Here is a 4,816-nt window from a genome sequence, read left to right on the forward strand (position 1 = left end):
ACCCTTTAATTCACTCCGACCTGCATTCTGCCTCCACTGTTCTGCTAACCTTGCTTTTACTATGTGTCTGTCTCCATACTGAAAAATTTTTTTAAAAATACTTTTTGTGATGTTAATAGCTAATGTTTATTGAATGCATACTGTTTACCAGGTATTATTCTATACAATTTAGTTGTTGCATTTTTTCCTATTATTGATACTTTATTTAAACAAGAAAGTACAATTTCTTAAGGGGTTTCATAGTTGAAAAAGCTACAATTACATCATGTTGTAAATACATTTTTAAGTTTTTTTCAATTATAACATTTAAAAAAACAATGCTGTAAATGGAACTGTTTGGCTTTGACTATATATATTTCTTCATAGTCTTTATGGTATCTGCACAAAGAAATATCTTCTACCTTTGTTCCAATTAATTGTTATATGTAAGTTGCTTTTTATTCCAGTGTATCCAGAGTGGTGAAATAACAAGGCCAGCCACGTTGCCAAAGTTTGCTCCAAGCATATAGGAGGAGATGGGCCATATGTACGAGCTCACTGACATCGAGAATGTTACATATCCTCTAGGTGTTAGTTTCCTTATCTGCCATGGTCTTTTTCAATCCAGTGGTATAGAAAGTACTCCAAGACATGTTCCCACAAAACTAGAAATTGTACTGATCTGGATACTATTCTCCCAAGTGAATATAACTCCCTTTCCAGTGAAAACTCTTATCCATGCTTTGAGATTTGGTCCTAACAAAAATAAACTTGGTAGAGTAGTAAAAGCAGACAAAATAACCACAAATAAAAATGTTTCCATCTTCAACTCTAATGGTGGCTCTCCATATAGAACAAAAATTACATGAATTACATGCAAGAAACAAGGCATAAGAAATTAATACAGCATTCCAAAAATCCGGTCACCTTGTGTGATAATAAACTTCTTTTAGAGGATGCATTTGGCTTCACTACTAAATATAATACTGGATTGACAGCAGTTAGAAAAACACAACAGATGCACAACCATATTAAGTGTGCTTCCAATATTGAGAAGTTCTCCAAAAAGAATGATGGAATGAAGATGATCAGGCTAATTGAAAACATGCATAAAAGATGATTATACAATAGTCTCTTGATATCAGTGTCTTTCATTGTGTTTTCTTGGGTGGCTATCTGACTCTCCCACCTGCAAAAGGAAAAGGACATTGCGGCCTTCTGACATCAGGTATGACTCCCCGCCCTGACCTTTCTATGTGTTGTATTTAATGCCTCCAAGAAACCTATAAAGTAAGTCATATTCTCGTCTAATTTTACAAATGTAGAATCTGAGGCAAAATGAGGATAAATTATTTTCTTAAGGTCCCATAACGAATAGACTACAGTTGATATATAATCTAGACTATAATATAATAGACTGCAGTTGATATATGTTATATAGAATATATAATATATATGTTATATAGAATATATAATATATATGTTATATAGAATATATAATATATATGTTATATAGAATATATAATATATATGTTATATAGAATATATAATATATATGTTATATAGAATATATAATATATATGTTATATAGAATATATAATATGTATGTTATATAGAATATATAATATGTATGTTATATAGAATATATAATATATATGTTATATAGAATATATAATATATATGTTATATAGAATATATAATATATATGTTATATAGAATATATAATATATATGTTATATAGAATATATAATATATATGTTACATAGAATATATAATATATATGTTACATAGAATATAGAATATATATGTTACATAGAATATAGAATATATATGTTACATAGAATATAGAATATATGTTACATAGAATATAGAATATATGTTACATAGAATATAGAATATATATGTTATATAGAATATAGAATATATATGTTATATAGAATACAGAATATATGTTATATAGAATACAGAATATATGTTATATAGAATACAGAATATATGTTATATAGAATACAGAATATATATGTTATATAGAATACAGAATATATATGTTATATAGAATACAGAATATATATGTTATATAGAATACAGAATATATATGTTATATAGAATACAGAATATATATGTTATATAGAATATAGAATATATATGTTATATAGAATATAGAATATATATGTTATATAGAATATAGAATATATATGTTATATAGAATATAGAATATAGAATATATATGTTATATAGAATATAGAATATATATGTTATATAGAATATAGAATATATATGTTATATATTATATATATTATCTATGTTATGTATTATATATTATATATAATATGTTATATATTTATATATGTTATATATAATATATAATATATGTTACATATTATATATGTTATATATAATTTATAATATATGTTATATATTATATATGTTACATATTATATATAATATATGTCACATATTATATATGTTACATATCATAACATATAACACACATGTTACATATCATAACATATAACACATATGTTACACATCATAACATGACACATATGTTACATATCATAACGCATAACACATATGTTACATATTATAACACATAACACACGTTACATATTATATATGTTATATAACATATATTATATAATATAATATATAATGTATATTATACATTATATATTATATGTTATATATTACACGTTATATATATGTTATGTTATATAATATATGTTACATATCATATATTATATATGTTATATATGTTATATATTATATATGATATGTGTTATATATCATATATAATATATACATTATATGTTATATATTATATATAATATATATTATAGTATATAATATATATATTATATAATATATTTATAATGCATAATATATATTATATATACTATATATTATAATATACTATATAGTATAAATAATATATAGTATATATACTATATATATTATTATATATACTATATATTATAATATATATACTATATAGTATATATACTATATATAATATATAGTATATATACTATATAGTATATATATACTACATATTATATATAATAATATGTATTATATATAATATAATATAGAATATAGAATATAGAATACAGAATATAATATAGAATATATAATATAATATATAATATATAATATGATATATAATATATAATATATCGTATATAATATATATTATATTATATATAATATATATTATATATGATATATTATATAATATGTAGTATATAATATATAATACATTATATATATTATATATTATATAATATATTATATATTATATAATATATTATATATTATATAATATATTATATATTATATAATATATTATATATGATATAATATATTATATATGATATAATATATTATATAATATATAATATATTATATATGATATAATATATTATATCATATATAATATATTATATATGATATAATATATTATATATGATATATTATATTATATATGATATAATATATTATATATGATATATTATATTATATAATATATCATGTATTATACATATAATATATGATATATTATATATATAATATATCATATATAATATAATAGACTACAGTTGATATATAATTTTTGTTGAGTTCCACCTATGTCGAGGCACTGTTTTAGGTTTTAGGATTTCAACAGTGAATAAAACAAAATTCCGAGTTTTTGGTTTTTTTTCCCAGAGTCTTGCTCTGTCGCCAGGCTGGTTCTAGCCAAATTCTAGAACCAGGACTCATAAATAGTCCACTACAGCCCTCTATTACCAGACCTCCGTGTAACATTTGGCATGACTGACCTCCCCCTCTTTGAAATACTCTTAGTTTCCTATGACACCACAATGTTGAGGTCTTCATCTTACTTTGCCACTCATTCCTAGTTTCCTTTACCTACTTCTGTGCCCCTCACAAAACAATGACCTTATTGTATCTCTTGTCACCATTTCACTCTCTTTGTAGATATTCTCATCCACTCCTACAGTTTCTCTGGATTTTTTTTTTTTTTGAGACAGTCTCTCTCTGTCGCCCAGGCTGGAGTGGTGTGATCATGGCTCACTGCAGCCTTGATTTCCCAGGCTCAAGTGATTCTCCCACCTCAGCCTCCTGAGTAGCTGGGACTACAGGTGTGCATCACCACCACATCTGGCTAACTTTAAAATTTCTTTTGTAGAGATGGGATCTGCCTATATTGCCAGTCGGATCTTGAACTCCTGAACTCAAGCAATCCTCCCACCCCAGCCTCCCAAAGTGTTGAGATTACAGGCGTGAGCCACTGCATCCAGCCTGGAATTTTTCTCTCTAGTTCAGGCCACTTTTTATATGATTTTATAAGTATATTTGAAATTCCTACATCAGAGCCTCATAGGCAGTTCACAATTATGCTGTTAAAACAGAACTCTTTTTTGAAACGGAGTCTTACTCTGTCGCCCAGGCTGGAGTGCAGTGGCACCATCTCAGCTCACTGCAAGCTCTGCCTCCCGGGTTCATGCCATTCTCCTGCCTCAGCCTCCTGAGTAGCTGGGACTACAGGCACCCGCCACCACACCTATCTAATTTTTTGTATTTTTAGTAGAGATGGGGTTTCACCGTGTTGGCCAGGATGGTCTCTATCTCCTGACCTCGTGATCTGCCTGCCTCGGCCTCCCAAAGTGCTGGAATTACAGGCATGAGCCACCACGCCCTGCCCAGAACTCTTGATTTCCAACCTCTCTTTCAAGAACTGAGATAGGAATAACTTTAGTTTACATTCTTTTCTTTCTTGATGATCTATCTATCTATCTATCTATCATCTATCTATAGACAGACTGATACATTT

General features: G+C 26.0%; 1 pseudogene; it reads right to left on the reverse strand.

Moving 5' to 3' along the window:
• Positions 1–412: 412 nt before the first annotated feature.
• On the reverse strand, positions 413–1,134 carry LOC100967945 (phosphatidylinositol-glycan biosynthesis class F protein-like; annotated as a pseudogene).
• Positions 1,135–4,816: the final 3,682 nt, after the last annotated feature.

Source organism: Pan paniscus, chromosome X (genome assembly GCF_029289425.2).
Source record: "Pan paniscus chromosome X, NHGRI_mPanPan1-v2.0_pri, whole genome shotgun sequence".
NCBI classification, from domain to species: domain Eukaryota; kingdom Metazoa; phylum Chordata; class Mammalia; order Primates; family Hominidae; genus Pan; species Pan paniscus.